The sequence below is a fragment of the Misgurnus anguillicaudatus genome, chromosome 6 (assembly GCF_027580225.2).
Source record: "Misgurnus anguillicaudatus chromosome 6, ASM2758022v2, whole genome shotgun sequence".
In the NCBI taxonomy this organism is placed as follows: Eukaryota; Metazoa; Chordata; class Actinopteri; order Cypriniformes; family Cobitidae; genus Misgurnus; species Misgurnus anguillicaudatus.
The window spans coordinates 12,315,375-12,325,729 of record NC_073342.2 but is presented as its reverse complement, the minus strand read 5'-3'; positions in this window follow the sequence as shown (position 1 = coordinate 12,325,729).

Genomic DNA, 10,355 nt, shown 5'->3' with positions numbered 1-10,355 from the left:
AACACATTTTGTGTTACTTTTGACACAACTTGTGTTATATTTTAACACAAAATCAACACAAAATGACACATAATGTGTTAAAATTACACATAATGTGTTAAAAAACTTAACACACAAAGATGTGTAAAAATTAACACATCCTTTCTAAGAATGTATTTTCTGTAGTTACTGTGTAAATATAACATTGTTTTGTGTTGTTACAGTCTAAGTCAAAAAATTGTACCCCCTTGTTTCACGTAGTTACAGAGTAAGTACAGCATCTGCGGGCTGTAAATTAAAGTGGCACTTGTTACCCCCTTGTTTCACATAGTTACAGAGTAAATACAACATCTGCAGGCTGTAAATTAAAGTGGCACTTGTTACCATCTTGTTTCACATACTTAAAGAGTAAATACAACATCTGCGGGCTGTTAATTAAAGTGGCACTTGTTACCCCTTTGTTCGCAAAATATTATAAATTGTTCCCTTAAAATTACATGTATGTACTTTGTAAGTACACTATAATTACAGAAATGTATGCTGTAAATTCGCTGTACGTACGCAGTACTTTACTGCATATATTATTTGTATTTTTCCTGGTTGTTACCCCTTTATTCCCCAAATATTATAAATTGTTCCCTTATAATTACACGTATGTACTTCATAAGTAAGAAACATACTTCTAAATTCGCTGTACTTACCCAGTACTTTCCGGGCTGTAATATAAAGCGTTACCAAATTACCCTCATAATCGCGTTCCAGCAAACCTCCTGCAGACGGGTGCGCACTCTACGCCTGCGCAGTACGCATGTAGTCATCTTTTCCTTTAGTGCAAGCTGGATACCCATCTGCTGTTGTTTCATTCTGGTTTGCCATTGCATAAATTATTTGGCTAAAATACTTTTGTTTGCTGTGCTGCTTTGTGGTCATTATTGTGTCATTTGAGATAAGAGAGTTTAAGAGTCAAGCATATCCAATTGCAAAGCACCACTTCAAATATGTCCGCAAATGTTAGAGTTAGCTGGTAAATAGGGAATAAGTTGCTATTTTTAGGGTACTAGTCTTAAAAAAAACATAGCCACATTAAATCAGCTGGACTTTTGTTATTAAAAGCAAGTAATATAGGCCACTAAAATAAAAGGGATGTGCTGTTATAGTCACGGTTAGTCCGTGTCTTGTTTTGTGTCTGTTCTAATTATTATCATCTGGACATTCATTAACCAGTTAAAGGCTCTTTAAGCGAATCGGTGTGTTGATTTTTGAAATGTGTTTTTCAAACAAACTGAGCGTAGTTAACCCCTCCCTTCCGTGCTTTCATGAACGCACCCAAACCCAACCCCCAAATCCTTCTTGGCGTTTATTGGCTGGAACACTTTGTTTTGTTTTGTGGTGCAGGTTTGGCCACTGTGTTTATATTGAAGTTTGTAGAGCCGGGGCTGTTGAAGTGGTTTGTTTTAATCCGAATATGTGTATCAAATACTTTACCGTTATGTTAAAAAAAAAAAAAAAAACTTTACCGTTATGTTTTTATGTTGTTCTACATTATGTTTTTCTATATGAATATAACCAGTTCAGTTATATGTATAGTGAACCATTGTGTGTGTGTAGGAAAACTACCAGCATGCATTGCAGTTTGTTCAAAAAGTACATGGGGAAGGTTTTACATGGTGAGGGTAATGTCTTCAATGTAATCATATATGATATGAACCATATGTTTCTTCATGTTACAAACCCTTGGGATTAGAAGCATATGCTAAGGTCAATGGATTGTGTGCGAAGACAGGCTTAAATACTGTGGTACAGTGAAAAGATTTTCAGTGAGTCTTGGAGATTTTTCAGGACTGCTCAGCTTTTATTTGTCTGGTTAATAAAAGTCTATCTTTTGAAAATGAAACCTACAGCTTGAGTATTTTATTCTTAAAGAACCCAAAAGGAAAACCACAACAATTGGCGCCCAATGTGGGGCTGGAAAAGAGCACAACAATTGGCAACCCAGATGGAACATGAAAAGAGCACAGAACCAGAGACCACAGCTGGCTTCTCGATGGGCAATACAATCAGGTGGCCACCTAAAAGAGGTAAGCACTTTTGCTTATTTAAAGATTGTATTGTTCACCTGAGATGGCTCGTGGCGGTAAGATTAATCACAACTGCTCTTCCAAATTTAAGAATAAAAAGAAGACATTAATGATTATTAGACTAAATCATAAGAATAAAGTGTTTCATTTTCAGAGGAAACATGTGCATGCACTCATCTGTTTTGTTACTAACAGTACTTGGTAGTATTAAAACATTTTATTATTTTATTTTGAGATGGCTTTGATGATCACGGTAAATCGAAGCAGATTTTTAATTTTAAGTATAGTGTTTTATATGTATTTATTAACTGGCATGTAACATCAATCTGCCAAGGGGTCTGCAGATGGAAATTAGCCTAAGGCTACAATCTGACATGTGAAAATTTTCATTAATATGTATAGTTCCCCTTTTTCTTTTCTTCAAATAAAACAAAATGTAAAGTGAAGAAAACGCGTAAGAGTTTGTAGGCAAGGTTGCATATGTCTATGCCTGTGGTTGGAAGTGTTATGGCATAGAGGTCTATTGCATGTTGAGTAAGTGTATGGCGTAGATGTCAATATCGTGTGGGGGAAGTGTTTATCGATATTGAAGGTATATTTATTTAATTCAGATCCATGTTGAGGAAGTGTAATGGTCTGTTGTTTTAGTCGTATAACCACGTTGAGGAAGTGTAGTGGTTGTGTTGTTTTAATTAGCAAGGTACTTTAGGTAAAGTACAGTTTTGTTTTGTTTTGGTTAATTGTATTTGTTTCTGTGTGAGAGTGTATGTGTCTGGGCTAGCATGAGTCTGTGAGTGCACGTCTGAGATGAGGAAAAGTGGGGGCTGAGTGAGCAGTGGGTGCTTCTTTCTTCTGTGGCTCTGCAGAGAGCACAGAGAGGTGTTGTCTTACACTAAGTGGAGTGAAAGATTGTTTAAAACTGTGGAGAGGGAATACAGTTTGTGAAAGTATGTGAATATGAGTAAGAATATAAGTATAAATATAAGTACGATAAGAATAAGAGACAGTTATAAATGCTGGGTATTAAATATTATATTTGAAGAGTTATTGTAGCCAAAAATATTAATTATTATAGTGAAGTACACAGGTGCTAATGATTGATTAAAAAGTTATTAAAGGTGGAAATAAAGAGAAAAATTAAAAAGGACAGAAAAATTATTAAAAGGTGAATGACACAGATAAATTATATAAACATAAAAAAGACTTGCTGAACTTGTTGGGCTGAAAACTCTCATCCTTTGACATTCAATAAAGTGAATAAAAAGCTGGAAAGAAACAGACAATGGCAAAAACTGTTTGTGACAATCAAAGTGTTGGAGGAGCTGAAAGAGGAATAACTCTTATGCTGGACTAAGGACTCATGTTACATAATGGGACTATGATTGAAGCAGTAAAGGGGGCACTGTTCAGAGACAATATGTTCAGAGACAATCACAAGGATGAAAAACAAAAAAGACTGAGTGGAGTCCAGAAGGAGACTCACAAAAACATTAATGTTCTTGGAGGCAAGAGAAAAACTGGACTACACAATTTCATCTTCATACAAGCCTTTGAGTGAAAGAGGAGAAGAGTGAAACACCCGTTCAATGTTTAGTAGGACCAGTGTTGTGGGTAACGCGTTATAAAGTAACGCGTTAGAGTACTCTAATTACCTTTTTCGTGAAATGTGTAACTTAACGCGTTAGTTTTGTGCGTTAAGTAATCAGTAACTTCGTTATTTTTTTTAAAGTAATACGTTATTTTAAAGAAAGGAAAATCCCGACTGCAGCCTGCTTTTTGTCCGAAAGTAGTAGGTCTAGGTCTAACGTGCCACCTACGGATGTATCAGCGTAGCCGAAGCGCTGTGATCAGGCTGTGATACGTCTGTGCGCGTGTGTGTGTTTTTTTTTTTTTTTGAACTCCCGGCAAAATGGCAGAGAGGACAGCGTTTGCAATATGGAAGTATGCACATTATTTTCAATTTGTCAACGAAAAGGAAAAGAACATAACGGTAAAATGCACACTCTGCGTTGATGAAAAGCTTCTGTCGACCGCCAAAAATTCTACCTCAAATTTAAAAAAACATCTCGCATCCAAACACCAATCTAGCACTCTGGTAGCAAAGCCTGCTGCTGCTGCTGCTGAGGAGGACGACGGTGGTGCACCAGCTCCAAAGCAACAGCGTTTGAGTTAACTCACGGTTCCCACGATGACCAGATGGAATTCTTTTTATGAGGCTTTGTTAGGGTTGCCACCTGTCCCGGTTTTACCGGGATTGTCCTTCTTTTTAATAACCTGTCCCGGGAAATTTATCAACTCTCCCGGGACACTGAATGTCCCGGTTTTCGAAAAGCTATGTAAATATGAAATTTAGCGCGCGCACGGCAGAGAGGGAGACCTTGTGTCTGTCTGTGTGTTTGCCTCATTTAGCGCATGTAAGACAGAGAGCATCCTGATTGGCCTGTTTCAGGACACCAACCAATCACTTGTCAGTGTGGGCGGGCTTTTATCTCTTCTCCCGAACCAAACTAATCAGTGTATCTAGAAACAGGAGCGCCATGGCAGAGGGAGAGTGCCCCAAAAGCGAAAATATAAGACACATTTTACACCAGACTACACGAAAGTGTATCCCTGTCTTAAAAGAGTTAAAATCTTGCATGGTGTAGAGTTTGTAACAGTGACTTCAGCTTTTCCCATGGCAGGTTAAATGATTGTAAAATACATGTTGAGGTGAGTTCAACAAGTTTAATTTCATGTGCATATTTGCTAGTTGCTATTTAGACGTGTTTAAAGTTGCAATGGAATATAAATAAAAACAGTTTACATAAATAGTATAAGCAGCTTAAATAAATTGTAAACCTGATTTACATATTTTAACATAATGAACAAATAATTGGGTAACACTTTACAATAAGGTTCATAATAATAAACTGCACTTATAGCATAAAGCAATTTTTTATCTTTGTTAATGTTAATAATACATTTATTTAAATCGTGTTAACATTAGTTAATGCACTGTGAACTAACATGAATAAACCATGAACAGCTGTATTTTTATTTACTAACGTTATCAAATATTAACAAATACAGTAACAAATGTACTGCTCATGGTTAGTTCATGTTAGTTAATACATTAACTAATGTTAACAAATAAGAATTGAAAAAAAGAGAATTGTAAAGTGTTGCCAATAATTGCGTAGGCCTATAGAAATATTATGCTATGGGGGGGGGGTGAGCAAACCAATTGGCCGGGTCATCGATATGTCCAGGTTTTTTATCAGACATGGGTGGCAACCCTAGGCTTTGTGCAGGGTCATGGACATCCCCATCACTGACCTGCACAACTTATGCACCCAGCTGGGCATCAGGTGCATTACTGACAGGGAGTACCAGTTTATTAAAGAGTACTGCGTGATAATCAAACAGCTTATACATTGCGAGAATGGGTTGGCAAGTTATATAACCCCGTCTGGCGGCCTGATGTGCGGCCGCTTCCCTCGGTCAAACTGTGCAGCCTCTTTGCTCAACACAGTAGGCCTACGCTATATAAAAGTGCTCAACCTGTTCGGCAGGTCCAACCATGTTAGGATTTTTAAAAAACATAGGGGGATTATTGAACGGCCCTTCTCCAAATTGCATAGCCTGTCGGCCTTTGATGTGAAAAGCCGCGTCGCCGAATGCCTATTTATTGCAGTAGCAGGACATATGCGGTCGGATAATTGATACATCAAGCGGAGACTATTTGATAGAAAGTGTGGATTAATGTTTAAAATCTCTAGCCTGGTGGTCAGTACTTGAATGGATAAAATCAGCACATTTGCAAAGGTTTATCTCCATATGGCTATATATAATAAATAAAATTTAGAAGGGTAACTCTACAGTATCACATTTTATATTTCCTACTATTAGATTAATATTAGATTTCCATATTAATAGACGAGAGTATTCAACTTAAATATATAAATATCCTCACAACATTATTATTTCTCAAAACTTTGACAAAAAGTATTTTCAAATGAACTGTATTCTTACAGTTATTCAAAGATGCACACATATTCCAGATATGATTTTAATATTAGACAAGATTATATAACGGCAATGAACGTCTCATATCCACATATAAATTAACATTACAGCATAATGAAATTAATAAAAAGACAAGGAAGCAGGATTGGCATGTAAATTGTATTATTATTAGCGGGGAAAAAAGCAATAGCCTATTACTAAAATAAACTCTGAGGTAACGGGCCAAACACGTTAAAATAAATAAGCAATAACCGTGGAAAAAACATTTTTATCTCTCAAAACTTTATATGACAAAATTATATTTAAAGGAAATATTCTTACAGCTATTTAAAGATGCACAAATTATTCCATATTACTCCCGTTTATGAGCACATTCATCTCTGGTCTCGCTCTGTTATGTAATAGCTGATTGAGGTCCGCATCTCCGTCTTTTTGTATTTGTGGCTATGTGACTAAAAATAAATACTAGCCAATTCATATATAAACATAACCATATGATAGATAATGAAATTACATTTAAAATGTTTTTTAAATGATTAAAATCAGATAATTATTAAGAAAGTTATGGAATTTTTAAGCTGCAGCATGGAATTAAGCTGCAGCATGTGTGAGGCGCTGCAAACGGCTTTTAATTTTTGGTAACGCATGAGTACTCTAACGCGTTACTTTAATGAATAGATAATGCTTTAACTTAACTGATTACTTTTAATTGATGGTAACGTTGTAACCTAATTAACTACTTTCCAAAGTAACTATACCCAACACTGAGTAGGACCTTGTAACTATAGGGACACAAACAATCTTTATGCAGCTAGACAAATTTAAAGGCTGATAAAGAATTTTTGATGTTAGGTGTGACTACCTTTTTTGAAAACAAATCAGACTCCTATAAATCTAATATGGCTTTAAAATATGGGATACAACAGAGGAAGGAAAGGAAAATAAAATATATTAAATAAATAAATTAAAATAACAACAAAGAGGTGGGTAGTAACGAATTACATTTACTTCGTTACATTTACTTGAGTACATTTTTTGGGTAACTAGTACTTTTAGAGTAAGTTTAAGGATGGGTACTTTTACACTTACTCAAGTACATTTCTAGTGAAAAAACTGTACTTTTACTTCGCTACATTCGGCGGCGTTACTGCGCTACTGTCAAATGGCAATAATTAATGAATAATGAATAATGAATTTAAAGTTTATAGGGCGTGTTCGAAAGTTTTGCGAGACAGGCTGTGTCACCCTTTAGCGCGCGACCGCGCTGTCACCCTTTACCGTGCGCGCCCGCGCTTAGATGATAGGAGAAGCTGATGAGGGCGCATGTGCGTTGTGCGAGATATCGGAGGCAGATCATGTGTGGCTTCAAGTTCGGTCTATTTTTTCACTCCAAGAGGTCAAAAAGAATAGTTTCATAATGCGATGCATGCTTTGTTCAATAAACGAGCTGACATCTCAGCGTACAGGAATTCAAGATCCAACCTGAAGTGGTATGTGTCACAGTATTGTCTATTTAAACACTATTAATGGTCATTTCACACACTGTCCGAGTTTTTTTTTGCTATATGCACTCTTGTGCAAGCGATGACAACACCTAGTGTAAGTTAAACCATACAAACAGCACGTTCACATCTGCACATTTCCATATCATTTCCCCACAACTAAACAAACTGAACAGCATAATGTAAGGACGTCTTGCATTTATCCTAAATAATGAATGAATAAAAATAAAAGAATAAAGTTTGATTTTAAAGAAACATGTATTATATATTATAATAAATGTAGAGTTGATTTGCACAAACAGATAAGTTCCATATGAAATTCTAAAATGATCATTTTTATTAAGCTACTGTTTATGTTCAGTAATTGCACTTTAATGGCAATGAAAATTACCTATTCATATAAAAACATGATAACAAACAGACACACACGTTCTTTTTGTTTACTGTTTGCATGTTTAGGCAGATGCTGATAAGTTTGTGTTGTGAACATGAAAATAAATACAGAGTTAAACGTCACAAAAAATCTGTGTGTGTGTTTGAGATTTTTTCTCAAATGACACGTTATGTGATGTTAATGTACCCATTGCAGGACTGAGAAGGGCTGCTTTACTTGTATAAAAGCAGAACAATGAGACTTTTAAGGAGAGGTTTGTGAAAACCCTCCAAGTAGTCTGAAATGTAGTGCTTTTGCGCTACTTCTCTATCAGATCGGAAGTAACAAGCAACTAACTACTTAAGTCGTTTTTTTCATCTAATACTTTTTTACTCTTACTCAAGTAAATAATTAGATTGATACTTTTACTTGAGTACATTTTTGTATAAGTGCTTGTACTTTTACTTGAGTACAGATTTTGGGTACTCTACCCACCTCTACACCAAACGATATTATAATAGCTGTTAGAATAGAGGATAGAAATAACTAATTATTGTGACAAACTTAGCATTACCATAATTCAAGCAAATAAATCTAAATTGTATCTAGTCTACAATTTGAGAGCAATTAATGACAAGAAGATACTTTGCTGACAAATGTTTCTCCATTTGATGAACATTTTCACTGTGTTTTTGATTTGCATAGGAAATAGATACTTGTTTGCATTTTCGTATTTACTTTTGAGGGAAAACGTTATACAGGTTTGGAATGGATGAACAACTATTCCAACATGCTGAAAGGTTAGTCTGGTTAATTGCTGCTAATTTGTATATAAAGTAGGGCTGTCAAAATAAACGCGTTAATAACACGTTAACGCAAATTCATTTTAACGGCACTAATTTTATTAACGTGCGTAACGCAACACGCAATTTCTGTTTGACCCATAGCTGGATGAATTGAGACGCAGCAAGTGACCGGCGCTGTCTAGATGAGTCGGATCTTTTCATAAAAATAAGAACATTAAGCTCTCGTCTAGCGAATCCAATGCTCTAAATGGTTGTTAAACACCTAAAATGCACGTTTTCTGTGAGTTGTACCGCCCCAAATCCATATAAAGCAAAGATGCGTCTTCTTTCACTTTTTAGTTTCGTTTTTAAAGCATTCAGAAATTATAGAAAACAGACTGCAGAGGACTTTCTTGATGTTAAAATAATTATTCAAAGAGATAAAGTTCGGGATCTGGTTGATGTTAAAAGAGTTATTAAGAGTGACAAGGCTCAAAAGCGATGTCTGACGCAGACACACAAACGCGCGAGTGCGTGACCCTGATATATATAGACATCTAACACAAAATTACAGGTTTAAAAATATCCATTTTGACAAGAATTCACACAGGTATGACCTATAATCTGTTATATCTGAAGTGAATGTTTGGTTAACTGTTAAGGAAAAGTATCTATTGTGTCATATTAAACCCTTGCAGTATCTTAAAGTGGTCTGTCTCAATGTCAAAATTAAACAGTAAAAGAAAAACATATATGCAACATATATTGATATTGTTTTTGCTCTGCGTTAACAAGTATAGTTCTGTCATGCTTTGTCAGATTCCAACAATTGTTACAATTGTTTTGAAGTTTTTTAATAGAGAATGTTAAAATACAAATGACACATTTTTGAAAATTTGCTCATCCCAACTCAATTTGCCAGCACAGGTTACAAATGATGCAGCAGCAAACAGAAATGGAGAAAGAACAAAGTCTTCTAAAGGCAAAAACATTTATAAAACTATGGCTGATGGTTCTGTTGAAAATACATGTAGACATACATTTGCATATAGCATATATATTGACCAAACCCATGCTGATTAGAGCATTAAAAACTTAAAAAGTGTTACATTTAGGTAAATTTAGAACAGATAAAAATGTGCGATTAATTTGCGATTAATCACAAGTTAACTCATGAAATCATGCGATTAATCGCGATTAAATATTTTAATCTATTGACAGCCCTAATATAAAGGGATTTGTTGTCATTGAAGTAGGCTCGCAGGAGAGCAGATGATTTCGCCAGCAGGGACAAATACATAACAGATGTGGAAGCAAAAAAGTGCCTCAGAGTGTCAGGAAACCTTATGAAATCATACAGAAGTAAAAAATCTCAGTCATAACTATTCTTCTCATAGATGCACATGGGACAAATAATTGGAATAAAAATTTGAAAATTGGATTTGTCATAAGAATGAAAATTTGATTTGACTATCATAAGAATGAAGAAATGACTGTCATCTACAATCATAAGGGATGGTAGATAAAATGGTATAGAAAATAAATTATCCTTAAAGCCATACTCAACAAACTGAATGAAAATACTAATCTTAACAGAATTGATGTTTTACCTTGTAATAATGAGCATGTAAAC